At 47.2% G+C, this 20,333-nt stretch overlaps 1 protein-coding gene across 2 annotated transcripts in view; it reads right to left on the bottom strand.

The window, feature by feature from the left end:
• Positions 1 to 20,333, bottom strand: part of SLIT3 (slit guidance ligand 3) — a 642,896-nt gene that overhangs the window by 595,434 nt on the left and 27,129 nt on the right. The gene's annotated exons all lie outside the window — the stretch shown is intronic.

Genomic DNA, 20,333 nt, shown 5'->3' with positions numbered 1-20,333 from the left:
CAGTCCAACATGGTAGAGTATGCGCCTGGCACACAGAAGACATACATTTGCTCATCTCAGACACTACTAGGTAAAGACAGCTGCACAGCCCACTCTTGCCTCAGCTTGTAAGCCTAAGTTCCTGAACACAGCCTCAATAAGCAGAATTTGCCATGGATGAAAGCCTTTTGGTGGTGTATCAAGGTCAGGATGGAAGGGACACTGTGGATGGTGGAAAGTCAGGGTTAGAGAATATGGAAATCAGGAATGAAACTAAGAACAACTGTGTAAGTATTTCATGTTCACTAAAATCATCTATGACTATGGACTAAAAAATCAGGAACCCAAATAGTATCCTACATACTTAATAATGGCTGCCGAACAATTAACCTTCCTAGGATGCCTTCCGATAAACCTTTCAGGGTTTTGACCCTTGGGATGTCCAGAAGACCTGCGTCAATCAACTTTGCTTTCATTCCAAACATTTGTATTCCAAGAGGCCACTTTTCCAACAATGATCACCATCCAAATGTCTCCCACTTCTTTGGTTTCCCTAGTCAGGGGCTAACGTTACCACCCTGCATTTCTGACTTGCAAGTTGCAGCACTGCACAAAGGGAACAGGAATGCAATTCTCAGAGTCTAGCCTTGGGCATGAGCAAACACCAAGGTTAAGGACTGATTACGCTCCTGATGTCATAAATGATACTGGAACAAAAATCAAGTGAGATCTTGAATGACCTCACTGGGTCCCAGCCCCCTTCCTCATCTAGTTGTCTACTACCCAAGACAGCCATCCAAGCTGTTCCTGCCCTGACCCATGATGGAGAAATGCAGCACTTAGGCTGAGTTGGTCCAGGAGAAACAAGAGTTACACTGAGGGCTAAGGAAGGGTGGCCCAGGCAAAAATTAGAAGGCAGCAGACAGGTATCTGTGCCATGTGCTCATCACTACCAGCGTTCTTCTCACCTCCCATGTGAATTGGGATGGATGCTAGGGAATATGACAGGGCAACTAACAGTTTCATTACCAGGACACAGTATGGGATCTCGATGACTTATGCTCAAGGCGGTGGCACCAATATCTTCAATCAACACTTATCATGTAGAGGGGTATGTAGAGTGCTGCCGGAAGATGGCAGGTGTGTGTGGGGTTGCTCCAGGCAGAGCTGCCATGGTGAGCAGTCCTGGGTTAGGATCCCTGCCCTGCCACCTGTGAGTAAGCAAAGGGCCGTCACTTCATCTCTGAGTGTCTCTTACTCCATCTACCAAATGAGGATGACCCTCTGGCCCTCAAGGGTGTGTATGAGGTTCAAGGACCCAATGCAGATACAGCACCTCTGCAGTGCATGTTAACGTCTGATCTTGGCAGTCGAAATGACCTTAACTATTGACGCGCATCTCCCTGCTTCACACTGCAACACCACTTCACCAAGAGAAAATGTCGAGTCCTGCCAACCTTGTGCCTACAAATGAATCCTGGGGTTCCCAGGAGAATCTCAGTCGGCATGCTCTCTTCTTACAGGTGGAGTGTAAGTCTTATGGCTGACAAATACAACAGTGCCAAGAGTGGCTGTCTCACAGCATTTCTATGATACATATTTCCAAGGTATCTGGATGTAGCGACACAGGGGATGGGAGAGGGGGCGAGGCCTCCTCCCACCTACTTAGCTCTGTTCTCTGCCTGCTACCCCCCCAACTCACACACACTACCAGGGAGAAGGCCAAGGAGCACGTGTGCATCACAGTGAGACAGGTCTGACACCCATCCCTAGCCCCAGCTGTGTGTGTTTGAATAACCTACTTGACTTCTCTGAGCCACCATAATTCGTAACCCTCTCTTCCTTACAGGCTGGGGAATGGCAAGGAACGCCACACCTGGGTCTCAAACATGCCTGGCTGAAAAAGGGAATGAACTTCATTGGTGCTGCCCAGCCTCTGTGCAGGCTCCACCAAAGCAGCCCCCACTCCTCTAGACTTCTAGTGAGATTTCTCATCTTTCAGTTTTGACATCTGAGGGATCTGGCATACATCAACCTATGATGAATCTAGAACCATCAGCAGGTTGTGTGATCCCGTGTAGGGTGGACCTAGACAGGGGAGCAGTGGCACCATCTACATGGGGGGAAAGGGAGTGTGGTGGCTTTAAAATGGGTCTGCAATGGCTTTCTTTGACATACTCGCTATTAAGGGGTGCAGTCTGTGCCCATTGAGACTACTTGAACAAACAGAATTGTGGCAGAAGGGAAGCTGAGGCTAGGTCGGAAGAAACAATCGGAGAAGCCCCCGTCATTCTGTTTCTCAGAGCACTTATATTGGAGCCTTAAGCTGCCACATGAGAAAAACAGAATGCAAGCCTCCACACTGGAGGGGGAATGAGAGGGAGAGAGGACAAATGACAAACAGAATGGGGCAGAGAGGGAAGGAGTGAGAGGGAGTTGCTTGATGAGCCCCAGTCCTGGCTCCTGCGTCTTTCATAGGTTGAGCATAGTAAGTGCAGACGGCTTTGAGGATGCAGCCCCAGCCACCATCAGGCTCTGACTTAGGAGAGATGCTCAGCTGGATCCACTCAGCTAACCACTCTTGAATTCCTGCCCCGTGGAAACCAGGATAGTTAATCCTAATGGAGCGCTTTTGTTTTACACTGTGAAGGTTCAGGGTAATTCGTTCTGCAACAGTAGGGAGGTAGAACAGCAATGAACAGAAAGCTACTTCCCAAATATTTACCATCAGCAATGGAACCTTATTCATATGGCTCTCAATGGCAAATCCTTTCCGAGACTTGCCTGCTGCCTTTGAGGCCCACAGTCCTATCTTCATGGCCAAGAATGGTTCATAGGGGATGAAGGCAACTGGGTCACTGTGGGCAAGAGGTGAGAACTCCCTTACCTCTGGCTTGAGGAGGACAGACTTCATAATTAAGAATGCCCATCCACTCAACTGGGGTTTTAAATACCCTTGGAATTGCTGTGATGTTGCATATTTAACATAATAATGAGGATTAATCACTGATGAGTCACCCACCAAATCATCATTCTTCTGCCTTGGGTACATGGATAGACTACATTTCCCAGCTTCCCTTGCATGTGGGTACAACCTTGTGATTGAGTTCTTATCCCGGTTACATGGGCAGAAGTAATATGTGCTGCCTTCAGCATGAGCCATAACAGTTCCTGCCCAGTGCCCCCACACTCCTTCTCTTCCTTCATCTTGGGCAGGGTTTGGAAGACAAGGTGGCATCCTCCAAAGATGACAAATGACAACAGCCTGAGAATGAGTCTCTGAAAGAATGCATGGAAAAGAAACCTCATTTTTTTTTCCTCTATGAATGTGTGTTCACGTGTACATGTGCATGTCTGTGCCTGAGTGTGTGTGTATGTGTGCATGAAGTGAAAGAATGATTTTTTTATTCAAGAGGCAGAGAGAGAGAAAGAAACTTTCTCAAATGCCCACAACAGACAGGACTGGGGCAGGCCAAAGTCAGAAACAGGGAACTCAATCCAGGCCTTCCACGTGGGTGGCAGGAACCCATCTACCTGAGCCATCACCGCTTTCTCTCAGGGTGGGTACTAATAGGAAGCTGGAGTTAGGAGCCAGAGCTAGGAATTAAACCCAGGCACTCGGATGTGGAATGCAGGTTATCTTATCTCAGATGTGTTTAAGAAAGAATTCCTAAGGCACTAAAATTTTGGAACTATTTGTTATAGCAGTTTATAAGAGGTCTTCATAAAATTCATGAGTAATACATGTTATGAAAAAAACTATACATGGCTTTCAATTTTTTTGCATTAAAATTACCTGATCTTTTTATTCCATTTTTCCTCGAACTTTTTATAATCCCCTCATATATGCACCAATGTGGCATTTTTGCTTCAGAAGCTTTTCATCATCGTCTTTGCAACAGTTCTAAAAGGTATTCACTGTTCTCTTACTTGAGTAGATAAAATATAGTACAGTTCAGCGTTCATAAGATCTGACATCTGCCAGGACCACACTATGCCAGGCACTTCTCGAAGGCCTTTGTCTTCATTTCTTCCACTCCAGAGTGGTAGGAACTATTAGCATCTGGCTAGGCTTGACCTACATCCCAGTTAAGAAGATTTTACCAATAAAAGCATTTGTCATGTGGTTACATACCAGAAGTGGCAAGGTTGGGATTTGAACTCAGTCTTTCTGAATTCAGGGACCATATGTAGTTTTGATCTTGTTTTGCTTTATTTTTGTTTGGGAGACAGAGACAGAGAACCACCATGCACTAGTTTGCTCCCCAGATGCCCACAACAGATGGGACTAGACGGGGGTCAAAAGGAACTCCATGCAGGTCTCCCACATGGGTGGCAGGAATCTAATCAGTTGAGCCATCTCTACTCCCTCCATGGTCTGCATTAGCAGGAAGTTGGAGTCAGGAGCCAGAAGCAGGCATGAAACTCAGGCAGTCCAATATGGGCAAATACCTACTCCACAAGGTCATGTTTTGCACCATCACATCCTGCTATCCATCTACTACTTAAGTCTAAGCATTTATTACTGCATCAGGTTATCCAGTGAATGGAAAAAATGAATACATAAATGAACTGACAAATACATAAACATAACAGTTCAGCAATCCCTATCCCCATGCCTTGAGAAAAGAACAAAGCCTCATGGCTTTGCTGCTCTCGACTCCAGCCAAGATGGCACCTTTCCCTCGTTGTCTCTCAGTGGGTCCAAAGCAGTGGGCGTGCTGAGCCCCACTGCAAAGTCAAGGAGGAAGTGCTGCCTTGCTGTTTCGTCCACGTCTGGTTTCCACCATGTTGTTCATCATCTCCCACGTTGCCTCCATAAACAGGCATCACCATGGTAATCTCCAGCGTTATTTTCCCCATCCCAATCAGTGAGTCATAAACCAGTGCTGAGTCTTGCAGCTTTGTGGTATTTTCACATCTGTTTGACACCTTGGGTGGGGCAGGGAGGAAAAGAAACTCAGAACAACATAGGAAAAAAAAAAAAGAAAAAAATATTTAAAAAAGACATTTTCTAGGTCAAGCCACTGTCCCTATCTTGGCACATATATATTCATATCCTTCTTGTAATTCATTCTGAGGCATTCCTGCAAAAATTCCTTTGCACACTGGTACAGCTGGGAAGAAGGAATAAAACCGATCTGCAGTGAAACAGCAGGGTGAAGAGAAAACGCTTCCATGGTACATGCAGAAGATGTGGATCTGAATCTCTGCTTCCTTATTTCTCAACTGTGTGGCCTTGGGAAAGATACTTTACTGAGCTCCAGATGTTGTTGTTACAGCTTTTATAAAACACAACCTAAAATACCTGCTCTATAAGGTTATCACGAAGCTCAATAGATAAAGTGTATGAGGAAAGACTTTCTAAACAGCATTCAGAAGGGTCAGCTTTCCTCCCACATCCAACAGTTGGGAAGAAGAGTATGCAATAGTATGGATTAGGATGGCTGGGGCAGCGCTGTGGCGTAGCCAGTAGAGTCACTGCCTGCAGTGCCGGCATCCCATAAGGGCACCTGTTCAAGTCCCGGCTGCTCCACTTCCAATCCAGCTCTATGCTATGGCCTGGGAAAGCAGTAGAAGATGGCCCAAGTCCTTGGGCCCCTGCACCCATGTGGGAGACCTGGAAGAAGCTCCTGGCTCCTAGCTTCAGATCGGTCCAGCTCTGGCCATTGCCACTATTTGGGGAGAGAACCAGCGAATGGGAGATCTCTCTCTCTCTCTCTCTCTCTCTCTCTCTCTCTCTCTCTGTCTCTGCCTCTCTGTAACTCTGTCTTTCAAATAAATAAATGAGTCTTTTTTAAAAAAGGATGGCTGCATTAGTTAAACATACAGATGGTTTGGCCTCAACTTACAGTAGCTTGACTAAAGAGTCTCTGATTTTATGGCTGCACAAAAGCTTAGCCACATTACCATTCCGTGTTTCACTTTCAGTACAGTATTCAGTGAGTTACATGAGACAATCAACACCTTGGGATAAAATAGGCTTTGTGGTAGGTGATTTTACCCAATGCAGGCTAATGTAAGTGCTCTAAGCACATTTAAATAGGCCAGGCTAAGCTATGACATTCAGTAGGTTAAGAGTATTAAAGGCATACTCAGCATTTTCATCTTAATGATGGGTTGATGTGGATATATCCTTATCATAAGTTGAAGAACATCTTCACATAGTTAGAGAACAGCATTGGTTAAAGACAAGACTTTCAGGACCACCTGCCCTTATACAACAAGTACATACAGAGTTCCAACTTCCGGGTTTTAGGAAAAAAGATAGGGTCCTCATATAACATGAACTTGTAGGGGCTGCCATGCAATGTAGCAGTGCTCCACCACAGAGGTATGCAAGTAGAGGTTAGCAGCTTTTTAAAAATCTTATTTAAGGAATACAAACTTCATGTATTTCATGTATTCAAATTTAGGAACATAGCAATGAGCAGTTAACTTGTGCTGCACCTGATGTCTACAGGGTACCTGTGATGGGTGGAAGGCTGGACGACCTGACCAACAAACTCCTGTCAACTTTGAGGTCCATGATTCTCATATGTTAGGAGCCTATAACCAAGTGGATTAAAAATTAAAAGGACATGGCTTGGGCCCTGCCTAAATGGGCTTGGGGTCTGGCCAAGGAGATGGACTAAGACCCATGAGATGCTCAGAGGAAAATGTAAGAATGTAAGTTAAACGTTAAGAGATGAGGTCTAAATCCCATGGGGAGTGGGCAGAGACACAGGAGAATTAAGAGCAGGAACTCAGGCAGAAGACCTCTGGGAAGAGATGGGGAGCAAGTACGTGGTAATGGTAATGGTATGGTGACAGCAGGGTTAGTGCTGGGAATTAGACTGAAGGGACTGCCAACAGACAGGAAGCTCCTGAACAAGGCTTCAGACGTATGAGGCTCCCACATTCAATAACCCATAATGCAATTGGCGGATCCTGCTTAGAAAACGGGTAAGAGAAGCAAGAATTAAAACACCCCCACTGCCCAACTTGACCCTTCATTTACCACCTGCAAAGAGTTTCCAACCAAACCAGAACAAGTTGGCAAAGGGGCTCTGGCCTCATTGTCATCATCCTCTCTGTACTCTCTTCTGCTCTGTGGGGCTGATCTGAACAGACAACATCACAGGGCTGGCTCCTGTGCCCTTTCCCCCTGCAGATTGGTCAGGATATGGGGGAGGAGGGGAGAGGAGGACAAGGAATTCCCCCTCCTCTCCTCCCTGGGAGATCACCCAGGTTGGCTGATTTTGCCAGCAGAGCTCTAAGCTCCTCTCAGACTCTGTCCATTTCCTGAACTACAGATGAGATTGCCTCCTCTCACCTCTTCTAGCTTGGGGGTGGAGGTGGAGGGCCAGGGGTTCCACAGTATCTCTGGTAGTTCCCTAAACCATACCCCCACCTTTGAAATAGTTCCCGTAAGCAGCAACCCTCCTTGAAAATCCTAATTTGAGCTTTCCACCTGCTTTCTGTTTCACACTGATGCATCATTCATTCGCTCAACAGAAATGTCTTGACTATTAAATTTCAAGGGCTTCAATCAAATCTAAGATACAGCTGTAAATGATACCCACGTGATCCCTGCCCTTAAGGACCCCAGAGGTTAGTGAGGAAGAAATAAAGACCCCAGGCTGTGATAAACATTCTGTATTGCGGGGCTGGCAAACTTCTCTCAAAGGGCTGGATGGTAAATGGTTTGGATCTCCTCGGCCGTATTTTCTATCACAAATATTCAACTCTGCTTTGTGGTATGAAAGGAAGCACGGATGGTACATAAACAAATGGGCATGGCACTGTGCCAATAAAACTTTATTTACAAAAACAGATGGAAGGCTGGACTTGGCCCAGGGGCTGCAGCCTATGGACTCTTGCTTTGCAGCATGCCAGAGGCATAAACAAAAGCTTGTGGGAGAGACAGGAGGGAGTATGAGGTCGAAGGGATCGGAAGAGGCTTCCAAGGAAAGGTGACATTTTACCAGAGACTTCCAGAATGAGCTGGCCATTGTCATCTTGGGATGGGAATACAAGAAAGGGAGAAAGGAAGGTGAAAGTCGCAGTGAGGATAAACACCCAGAAGCATCGCCTTGGGACAACCGTAGGTGGATTTGTTTGGCTGTGAAAGCACACTGCAAGGGAAAGCACGAGTCTCCATTCATCCCTCTCTCCTTCCTTCCTCCCTCCCTCCCTTCCTCCCATCAACAAACCTTCCTAAGTACCTACTCTGGGCCTGGCATCAGGCTTGTGGCTAAGGACAGAGTGTCGAACAACAAACAGTTCCTTTTAAGAAGTGTTTATTCTCCTGATGAGTGTGGCAGACAGATCCTAAGATGGATCCCAAGATTGCCCCCTTGCCCTCTCCCTCCTTGAATGTGACAGGACCTAGGGACTCACTTTCAACTGGTACGAGTCAGCAAATGTGATGGGATGGCCCCTTCGTGGCAACTTCCTTACATCTGCAAGTCCAGTTATGCTAGGGGATTATTTTTTCACGCTAGCTAGGTTGAACCAATCAGCCTGTGGGAGAGTTCTACATGGCAAGGAACTGAGCCCAGCCTCCATTCACAGCAACTGGGAGCTGAGGATGCCAGCAAGAACTGGAGGCTCTGCCCAAGGTTTACAGGGCACGGAACTGATGCGCTTGAAGGCGGATCCTCCCCACAAGAGCCTTAAGATGACACCACAGCCTCAACCAACACTGGACTGCAGCCTTGTGAAACCCAGCTACTGTGAGGTAATGAGTGTGTGCTGTTGCAAGCCAGCACACTGGAGGCAGGGCAGAAAATGAATACAGTGGGATTCAGGCAACCGTAACTCAGCAGCCAGAAGATGTGGGTTTGAACTACAGGTGATGCTGAGGAAATAACTAGGAAGGAGCAGCTTCAGAGTGAGGAGAAAAGAATGCAGACTGGGTGGGAGGAAAGGCAGCCAATGCCTTCTCTAGGGCAGACAGGAGGGACTTCACTTACAAAGCGATACCGGGTCTGAGACCAAAATAACACAAGAAGGTGCCAGATGAGGGAAGAGGCTGAGAGGAGACATTGCAGGTGCAAGGATAAAATGAGAAGGCTCCAAGGGGAGACACCATTCGGATGGGCTAACCAACCACAGAAGGTCCAGGAGCCAGCAGCAAAGTAGCACCAGGTGGGATGACAGAGGCAGGCAGCATGCAGTCTATGGGGCAGCCCTGGGCTGACAGCACACCTTCAGCAGTCTCAACCGCTGAAGGGGGCAAGCAGGGAAATAACTAACTTCCTAACTCTGGCCTCTGTCCCCTGACATCAGTCTTGCCTCGTGCAACCAGCTTAATGTCCCCCAAATGCCAACTTCAATCTACAGCACAATAGCTCTGCAGCCAGGTGGGCCTCATCGCTGTCCTCATTAGATTCTTTCTTCTTTGTAGCCACAGACATTGACTGAGCAACTCCAAGATTGAGGAACTGTGCTGGGCGCTCTGTTCCTGCTATTTGCTGCCCTGCAAAGCCCTCCACTTCGTGTCTCCGTCCATATCCTACTGCAGTAGGTAGGGGTTGAACAGTGTGCCCCTAAAGCCATGTGATATCTCAACCCCTGTGACGGATGAATGTGACTTTATTTGGAAACAGGCCCTGTACAGATGTAAAATGCAAGCATTAGGTGGACCTTAAGCCAACAGGACTGGGTCCTGATAAGAAGAGACAGAGACACACAGCAGAGCACTGTGAGACTACAGAGGCAGAGACAGGAGTGATGCAGCTGCAAACCAAGACACACCGGGGATGCTGGCCACCACCAGAAACTAAAAAGATGCAAAGACGGATTTTCCCCTGCAGATTTCAGAAACAGCACGGCCCTGCTGCCAACTCAAGTTCAGGTTTTAGACTCTAACAATGCAAAAAGAATCAATGCCTGTTGCACTCATTTTGTGGGGCTTTGCTATGGCAGCCTTGGAATAGGACACACCGTATTTCCAGGCTTTGTCAAGTCCCGGCGTGCCCCTGCAGCCGTCCTCAGCATCCCATGCTGGTTTCCCCTCCCCTGAACTTCTGGATCACTTCGCTTCTGCACAACTTGTTTGGTCTTTCCATCACACTTCCATCTCGCCAGTGGCTGCGTGCTTCCTGTGTGCTTGCCTTGGCTCCCAAAGGACCAGGAAGAGTATCTCCCCACACTTCCTCCCGGACCCTGGGCCTGAAGGAAGGTCCCTTTGAGACCCACAGGAAAAAACGGAGACCAAACTAGTTTTCTTGGGCTGGTGAGGCAAAAAGGTTTGTGGCTACTTTTTCAAACCTTTCACAGTTTGCTTGTCAATATGGTCAATGTTTTTGGGAGCAAACATGTACCACTCTGTACCTCTTACCTGTGCCCTCAGAAACCACCCACAAAAAGTGGTCTGGCCAGCACTGCGGCTCACTAGGCCTAAAAATTGCCTAATTAGGAGGATTACTCCGCCTGCGGCGCCGGCACACCGGGTTCTAGTCCCAGTTGGGGCGCCGGATTCTGTCCTGGTTGCTCCTCTTCCAGTCCAGCTCTCTGCTGTGGCCCAGGAATGCAGTGGAGGATGGCCCAGGTCCTTGGGCCCTGCACCCCATGGGAGACCAGGAGAAGGCACCTGGCTCCTGCCTTTGGATCAGCGCAGCGCGTCAGCTGCAACGCACCGGCTGTAGCGGCCATTTAGGGGGTGAACCAACAGAAAAAGGAAGACCTTTCTCTCTGTCTGTCTCTCTCTCACTGTCTAACTCTGCCTGCCAAAAAAAAAAGTGGTCTGGTTGACCTAAGACTCTTCCCCCAAACACAGCTGAAGTGATCAGAGTGACAACCTCAAAACTCAGAGCTCAACACTCTGAGAATCTGGCCATGGCGATCCTGCACAAGTCCAGGGACAGTTCGCAGGACTGCCTCCCCTTGCTTTCCCAAATGGATGTCTTTCTTTGTTTCTTCTAATGCCATCCATCCACCTGCCCTGATGGCAGAATGAAAACAGCATGTGTCCAAGATCCGTTGAATTGCCATCCCAGGAGGTCACGGGCAGCTGTTGTTTCCTGGCGGATCACCCACCTGGAGCACTCATCCTGAGCCTGACTGCTCCAAACTCACACAACAGGAGGCACTAGTCAATTATTCTCTGATTTTCAGCACTTCATTCGCATCCATTATATAACCACACGCAAGTTTAAAAACACATACACACATTTGGGAAAGAAGTGACTGAATTTGATTTTAAAAACTGGCTTCACACTACCTCAGTTGTTTGGGAACGAAGCCTCCCTGGGCTGAATTTTTGGCTTGGCAACACTCTCGCATATATAATTTTACACCTGCAAAAGCCTGCAGCCAGTCCTGTGCAGACAGCTACCTGCAGGAAGAAGAGCAAGTCAGACAGAGGCGCAAGCTAGATGCCTAGCTGTATGGGGAGGGTTCTGTGAGGAAGAGGGCATAGGCATGGGGTCTTTCCTCTTTTTCCCCTTCCAGCAGGAGCCCTTCTTGCCTGCATTTTGCTAGGTTCAGCTTCATTCCCCAGCAATAACACCAACATGTGGGCTACAGCTAGCTGTGTGTTAGGGGCAGCAGAGAAGAATGTGCAAACTGGTAGCCCATGGGTGAATTTTGGCCTGTAGACGTGTTTAGTCTGGCTCTCATTGTGATTTTCACATGTGTAAATTAATTGTCAATTTGGGAGCATTTCATACACAAATCTGGAATTCTGGCTTATCTCCAAACACCAGACAGTCGCACCAAAAGCTGCTGCGAAGGGGCAACTGCCCATTTTGGACAAAGCATGTGTTCTGCATTTCACCAGATCTGCTCTCCTCACCTGGGTTACCTGTTTGATCTTTATAGGCATTTAATTTTGAGATTCCCCCCCCTCCTGAATGCCATGGCTAAGACTACAGGCCCCAAAACCACAGAGCCCAGGCACAGATCTTACCAGATAGCAGTGTGATTTTAGGCAAGTAACTTAACCCATGCCTAAAACTCTGCTTCCTCGTCTTTATCACTGGTAATAATAACAGTACTTCACTCCTAGGATATCATGAAGATTAAACAGATGATAAAGTGATCCTGGCCTAGGGCTGATCACATAGTATGTACTCATGGAGTAACCATTACTATCTGTGTGTTATTACCATTCAGGCAAAATGTGGGCACAAATAGGAAGTGGAAAGCATTGATAGGACCTTGAAGGGACCCCATGGTCTCATCCACAGTGCTTCCCTGCCTCCCCTACGCCAATCACATCCTCCAGTAAAGCATTGCAGAGAGCTCTCCCTTCATGACAGCCCTCAGTCTCAGGATAACATAAATAAGTAATAACCCTTCCTAAAGTCTGCCTCCCTGTGATGACTTCAGGCAATTTATTCTTCACCAGTAGATGATGACTATCAGTCCAAAGAGTCCACCCCTTATTTTCCGCTTCATCATACCCAGAGATCCCAAGCCCTTCCAGATGCTCCTCTGAAGGCTTTCTCTCCAAACCACTCCCCACAGCACCTGTGAATGTACCTGGTGTAACAGGTGTCAACTCCCTGGGTATTGGGAAACAGAAATCCCAGGAGAGAGAGGGGTTAGTCTTTGGAAGTATGGCAAGAAATGTAGAGAACCCAGAATGGTAGAGACAGTGCTATGTATTCGCCAGCTTATTCCATTTTTGTCCAGGCCAAGATTAAATATCCTGTACCCTTTGCATATCAGTAAGACCGGGGACTGATATGTTATGAAAGAAACATGGATCGGTATACTACACACCATTTCCAGGCCTGGGCATACAACATCCTGCATAAGCATTATGCTCTCTTCTCCTTGACTGCTGGTGTCCCAAGAAGGAAGGAGACTGGGTTCCTGAGTGACTTGGTGGAGTGTAACCCAACCACCACTATTCTGATCACTAGTGCTGGACAAGAACCTATGAAGAGGAATCAATGCAATTTCATTATGTTTGCCACTGATGCATTTGTGTTTATTCTTACTGCATTGTCTTGTATATGCTGAGTGGTACACATGGTTATGCTGCACAGTCAGACCAAATTTTCTAGAAGTTAGGTATCCATCCTCCTCCTCCATGCAATCTTTCCAACTCATAACATGACCCTGTAAAAGTTACCTTCCCCACTTCAAAGGGAGAAAAGTAAACCAGCTGATTCCCTAGGATCACAATCTAGAATTCTAATTGGTTATAGACTACACTAATACACATAACTTTAATCAATTTATTTGAAAAGAAGGCCACCAAATTTTAGTCAAGAGGTTCAAATGCAGCCTAAATAAATTTATGAATCAGTCATTATTATGCAAGAGTCAACACTTATGAGTGCTTCCCATGAACCAAGTACAATGCTAAGTGCTTCACAGTTCAGGCCTCTTTGAATCGTCACAACCAGCAGAGACATCAATGCTATCATTAGTCCCAATCTATGAGTGGATAAAAGGAGGCAAGGGGAGATTAAGCCATTTGTCCATGATTACAAGCTGATAAATACTGCATGAGCATTTGGCCTACCCGTAAATGTAGCAATCAACTTGCAAAACAGGAACACAGAGTCCTCAAAGGTGAAAGACAAATTAAAATAATCTGGTCAAAGGATTTTAGTAGCCATTAGCTAAACCAATAAACTCCAACATCTTGGGATCCAGGGCCATATCTTCTTTAAGTTTGCATCACCAGGACTCAGCTAAATCCCTGGCACATAAACAGAGCAAATAGCATCATTTGTTGAATGACTGAGTGAAGTGAATTTGAGCTCTTTGTTGATAGTTTTAACTGAGTTATCTGTACCCTTCATTGATGATGGTTGGAAATATAGTGTTCATTTATACCACTAAATCTTGGCATCTGTTAGAAGCAGGGGTACCACATAGCTTTATTATCTAAACTTGAATATTTTTGTGAGCCAAAGGGGATAGCGGTCATAATCATATCAAGAAAACATTAGGATACAAATGAACACAAATGGTCATCCTAGCTAGAGCCACCAAATTCCCGACAGAAGCTTCTGACAAAGAAAGCATGCACACTGGGGCCTGGCTATCTATCTTGTCTTTGTTCTGAAGCAGTACCCTTCCTGTCCACTTGGGCTGCAGACCCCTTCCAAGTTCATGATTATGAAGGACACATGGTGGTCAAGTGTCACCTCCAAGTCCATCTAGGCACAGAGCGCACACACACACTATTAACTTTTAATATAGGTGCAGTAATTGCTGTAAGAAAACAGGACAGAGCAACCCAAGGAATGCAATGATTGCTGCAGGAATATAAACATGAATTGCACTGGAACAGACTACATGCTTTGTATAAACACTAATAAAGTGAGTTCAGGCTGAGCTGTGACTTTAAAAGAAATTCTTCCCCATAAACATGTCCTGCCATGCCCTAATAACTCTTTAATTTGATGCACATTTGGGAAGGATGATGCGAAGTAATCACAGAATAATGTTAAGGTCTGTTGCGAAGGAGCGGGGCGGGTGGGGGGGAGAGGGATGTGATGCAACTTGGAGCTAACACCATCCGCCAGAGAGTTGGCTTCACTGCTCATTTCACACATGGAGGGAATTTGCTGAGTGACATGCAGGAAATCAGAGACAGGTCTCTGCAGGTTCAGCATAAGGAAATTCTGGGTGTCATCTGATGGCGCCATACAAGACTCCTGGCTAGTCCACTTCTAGCTTGCCTTCCTTCCCTGGAGACTGCAGAAGTGGCTCTCTCTTGGCATACGGCCTCTCTACTTTCTACAGCACGGCTCTTCCAACGTTAATGGGGTTACGAGCTCCCCAAGAGCAGAGCTTGCTTTCTACAAATCTGGCCATCACCCGCTGGGCTGACACATCCCTATGCCCCTGCGAGATGGCAGAATGGCACAGAGTTCATGATCAAGCAGATGAGAGCTGTGGCACAGGGCTCAGGTCTCAGTTTCAGAGTTTACTAATCGTGTGGTTTTGGGAAACCACTTTTCTCATCTGCAAAATGGCTTAACAGCCATTGCTGAATCTCAGAGGGCTTCTGAGAGGATCAAGTAGGGTAATGGAAGAGAAATGGGTTTATAAATTTAAAATGACTTGCACAAATGACTAGTACTAGGGAAGAATACATACAGTGCTTAATACCAACAGCAGTTCTGTCCTGTGTTGAGTTCTCACCATGTCTCCAGCACCATTCATTTCACAGCAATCCTATGAGGTGGGTATTTTCACTATCACCATCTCGTGGGTAACTGAGATCCAGAGGTGAAGTTATTTGTTCGCATATCTTCTGAGCATTATATAGAGCATAGCTCCCGCAAATCTAAACAGTCTGGGCTCTCTGCTCTCTGCTCCTAAGCTCCTAGGGAGCTGAAGACATCATCTGGCTGTTTGTTAGCCTGTATACAAAAGCGCCAGGGTTGTGAGAAAGTCCCATCCATGTTTCTGGGACCCAGCAAAGGATTAGGGAGCTAAAGCTTTTGGATCAAATGACTGCTGTTCCTCCCTTTCCCCATCCACTCTTACTTGTACCGACTCTTGTCATCCATGCACAACAGCACTTGGCCAAACACACAGCTCATGCTAACTTTCATCCAAGTACACAGCACTGGGGTCTTCAACCCTCTATGGCTCTCCACCTTCAGCAACAGGAAAAGCCGCAGCCTGACGTCCTGGGCACCTGGAATTACAGCCCAAACAGCTCATCCACCAGGTAGATCTTCTGTACCCACCAGGCACCATGCCTTTGCTCAGGCAAGTCTTCCATCTGCAATGCCCTCTCTCATGCAATAAAATGAACTGTAGCTGTCAGGAAGTTTGGCTGGGGCAGGCGGACCTACTTCAGTAGAGAACTGAAGAAGAGGAGTCAGCAAGGAAGAAAAAGTCTTGTCAGGGAGACAGCGGGACCCGGGCAGGCCCACCAAACTCACTGAGGGGAGAATTGCTCTCCCTTGTCTGGCACGGACAAAATGTCAAGGCACAGAAATCAGGCGGGGCAGGAGAAAGGCCCATGTGATTCTCCAACCAGTCCTTCACGTCCAGACCCAAGGAAGGCAAATGTCCTTTCATCATCCACGAAACCATATCTTGCTTGTTACGACAATTTTAAAAACTGCTCTGATTATTCCTTGGAGAACCCAATTTGTTTCTTTTGTAAAGAGGAAACAATTCTCTTCTCAGTTTGGGAGGTGGGGACATTCCATTTATTTGGAGGGGGGAAATCTGTTTCCCATTATGAATCACGTTCTGTTCGTAGGTCTATTTGGGAAGAAGAAATATCTACACACTGCTTGGAAAAAACAATTCTCTCTTTGCTCTGCTACAAACATCCAGGCAGACCCTCAAGAGGGAGGCTCCTGCCTTCTCCTGAGTCCTGGTGATAGAGATTAGATTTCCAGCCCTTACTCAGAAGAGGGAGAGTTTTCACTCATTCTCTGAAAATCAGCACATTCCGAGTCATCCAGCCTACCTGAGCAAGCTCACCATGGAGTAGCTCATGTAATCAGCACTTATGGATAGAGACTGAGTGCCAGCATTGGGATGGAGCCTTGGAAGGCACAGATGAAAAGAAATACATAACCCTCAGAACCACCTGTGCTCTAGGGTATGGGCAGCAAAAGACAGCCCACTGGCCAAGTCCTACCCGCCGCCTGTTTTTGTATACATCGGGGTCTCAGAACAGGTTTTGTTATTTCTAAATTGTTAGAAAAAAGGATAATATTTTGTGACACATAAAAATTGCATGCAATTCAAATTTCAGTATCTATAAATACAGTTCTCTTGGAACACTGCCACACTCATCCATTTATACAAAAGGGGTCTTCAGAAAGTTCATGGAAAATGCATATTATAAAATAACTATTTAGGGCCTTGAATTTTTTTTGCAGAACATTAAATTCTCTTTCATTCTTTTTTTTATGAACTTAAATAGTTTTTGAGACAGATAGAGAGGGTTCCCATCTGCTGGTTCACTCCCCAAATGCCCGGAACAGATAGGCTGGGGCAAGGGCCAACATCAAGAAACAGGAACTCAATCCAGGTCTCCCACATGGGTGGCAGAAACCTAATTACTTGAGCCTTCATTGCTGCTTTCCAGGTTCTGCATTAGCAGGATGCTGGAGTCAGGAGCCAGAGTTGGGAGCAAAGCTAGATACTCCAATGTGAGATGCAGGTATCCCAACCATCATACTAACCATTGGTCCAAACAAAAATCCCTTAATGAACTCTTTGAGGTGCCCTCCTACTGCCTATGGCTGCTTTTGCTACCTTTGGCCAGGGTTGAGTACCTGTAACCGGAACTGTACAGTCTCCAGCCTCTATTCACAGTGTAGTCTTTTACACACCAATGTTTGCTAACCCCTGATCTAGGTTGAAAACAAGTGACTGGCAGTCACCAAAACAGCAAGAAGAATAACTAAATTGTTTGGTGGGTGAAACACAATGGTTAAAAGTGTGGGCACCAGGGACAGACTGAAGCTTATTCTGCACTTGGTAGACAGAAGGAGCAACTTGACTCTAGGAGTGTTATCTAAACCCTCTGTGCTTCCATCTTCTTGTCTGTAAAACAGGGATAATCTGTAAAATGGGTGTCCTCTTCCTTGGGTTGAGTTGATAGTTAAGCAAGTTGATTCATGTCAACAGGTCAGGACAACACCTAGTCCACAAGAGTTTCCAATCTCTTTGCTCCTATTATACCAGCATTGCTGCTTGCACAATGCTGGGGTGGGGAGGGACATTGTTCAACAGCAGACAGTGGGTATGCAGTCCTTGTAGCACAGAATAGGAAGGTAACCTAGGAGTTCTGCAGCATAGTAGCCCTGATTATAGCTAATATTACAATGGTGCTTGCACAGGAGTTTGAGGATGGGAACCAGATGGGCATTCCAGATGGAAGTGGTGGGTCCCCCGTATGGAGGAGGTCTTCACAAAGAAAATGCATATTATAAAAAAATGATGCATGCATTTAAAAAAATTTTTTTCACTCAAATGAACCTGTCTTAATTAAATTTCGCCACAAACTTTTTTAAAGCCCCTCATGTTTTTATAGCCACATCATTCACTCTGCCATTATGGAGCTGCAAGAGGACAATTTCAAACCATCTTGGCGGGGGGGTGCAGCTTAGGCCCCAAGCTCTACCCTTGCCTTTCTCCCAGTTCACAACCCCTGCTCACTCACCCTGAGATGGGTTACCCACACCCATTCCCGCGATTACACCTTGCTCCTGTTCCCTCAGTCTTGGGTCCTGTGGGCTATTTTAAGCCCAAATTAAAGACTTGCGTCTCCTGAATGGCTGCAATTGCAGTCTGTGGTTTGTGTCCTCTGACGTGGCTCAGGGCCCTGGTGTTGGTGCAGAGGCACTACAGGGACGGGTAGGTAGTTTTAGGTAGGAGGCAAGGACTTTTGCAGGAAGCATGTCCCTGTAACACACTCTCCATGGAAAATAGAAGCACATGGGCACAACAGTGGAGAGTCCTACTAGCTGGAGACGGATGCTACAGGCAGCACCACGTCAGGGGCAGGGCAGCACTGGAAGCTACACAGCGCTTCAAAACCTGCCACTCTCGCTCCATGAGCCCAGCTCTGCAGGGTTCTTCATCAGCCTGTTGGAGGAAGGACCCGTGAGGCTGTTACAGACATACTTATCTCCAGAAACTCTGCCAGTGATTCTGAACACAGAGAGAGTGCAGGAGGATGAGACCGCAGATGAGGCCTCCAGGATCTCCCTCTGCCTGGGGAGACCTGGGTTCCAGGTTACATGAGGAGCAGAGCACTGGTGAGGACAGAGGGAGACCAGACAGAAATGGGGTGGGCACAGGGCAGTTGCCTGCCAGGTTCTCAGCATCAACATCCTCTGCCTGGGCAGTGCCTGAGCTACCAGAGCATCGGGTAGGTGAGGGGCTCAGGGCCCCACTTGGCTCCCGCTCAGGGACAGACAGGGACAAATGAGCTTTTTTTTTTTTTTTTTTTTTTTTTTTTTGAGAGGCAGAGTGGACAGTGAGAGAGAGAGACAGAGAGAAAGGTCTTCCTTTTTCTGTTGGTTCACCCCACAATGGCCGCTGTGGCAGGTGCGCTGTGGCCGGCGCACCACGCTGATCCAAAGGCAGGAGCCAGGTGCTTCTCCTGGTCTCCCATGGGGTGCAGGGCCCAAGCACTTGGGCCATCCTCCACTGCACTCCCGGACCATAGCAGAGAGCTGGCCTGGAAGAGGGGCAACCGGGACAGAATCCGGCACCCCGACCGGGACTAGAACCCGGTGTGCTGGCGCCGCAAGGCAGAGGATTAGCCTATTGAGCCACGGCACCGGCCAACAAATGAGCTTTCAGGTCATCTGTCGGGGGCAGAGGCCCTGCAGTTTCTTCCCTGGCCCACTTGCAAGCTGACCACACACCTCTACCCTGATCACCTGCCCAAGTTCATTCCCAATTTCCCTAGCTCCACTCTGGAAATTCTTGCTCAGTGTTGGCTCCCCAGGCCACCACTGTGGTTCCAGTGGAGTTCCAGGCTCCAGAAAAGGGCATCTCCAAGGTCATGAGTCCATTTGGGGTTTTGTGTTGAAGACCCTCACACAGACATGAGGGGGCTCGTGGTGTCTTAGCTTGAGACCTCACCAACCAGAGTGGCTACAAGTAGGTGTCACACTGGCTGCCCACCATGGGATCCCACTATACAGATACTCTTCCATTTGGTTGGCAAGGAGAGGTGTTTTTGTTTGTTTGCTTGTTTGTTTTTTAAATCTACCAGAGTCCATTTTCTACAATAACAACTTGAGAATTTTCAAAGAGGTTTATGGAGCTCACAGTTTTGGAGGCGAAAAATCTCAGATGGTGTTGCCCCAACTGGCGAAAGCCTCATGGCAGCTAACACCACCATGGGAGGACCACATGCAGAAGAGATCACACAGCCAGACAGAAGGCAGAGATTCCCAGACCAGGCCTGCTCTGTTTTTTAGATTTACTTATTTGAAAGGCAGACTGACAAAGAGAGGCAGAGAAAGAGATCCTCTATCCACTGGTTTACTTCCCAAATGGCCACACTAGCCAGGGCTAAGCCAGCTAAAAACGAGGAGCCTGGAACTGCACTCAGGTTTCCCATGTGGATGGCAGCGGCCCACATCACTTGGAACATCCTCCACGGCTTTCCTAGGTGCATTAGTAGAGAGTGGGATTGGAAGCAGAGCAGCCAGGACTCAAACCAGCACTCCTACACGGAATTCTGGTGATGCAAGTGGCTGCTTCACTATGCAAAAACACTGGCCCTCAGGCTTGCTCTTTTTATAACCCACTCTTACGGAAACTAACTATGGTCCTACAGAACCATTTTAATTTTCGCCAGGGTGATGTCCCATGACCTAAGTACCTTATACTAGGCTCCACCCATTAATGGTTCCACCATTCCCAGCATGGCCACACCAGAGACTGATCTTCCAAGCACA

The sequence above is a fragment of the Lepus europaeus genome, chromosome 4 (genome assembly GCF_033115175.1).
Source record: "Lepus europaeus isolate LE1 chromosome 4, mLepTim1.pri, whole genome shotgun sequence".
NCBI classification, from domain to species: Eukaryota; Metazoa; Chordata; class Mammalia; order Lagomorpha; family Leporidae; genus Lepus; species Lepus europaeus.
This window is presented reverse-complemented; position numbering and strand designations above follow the sequence as displayed.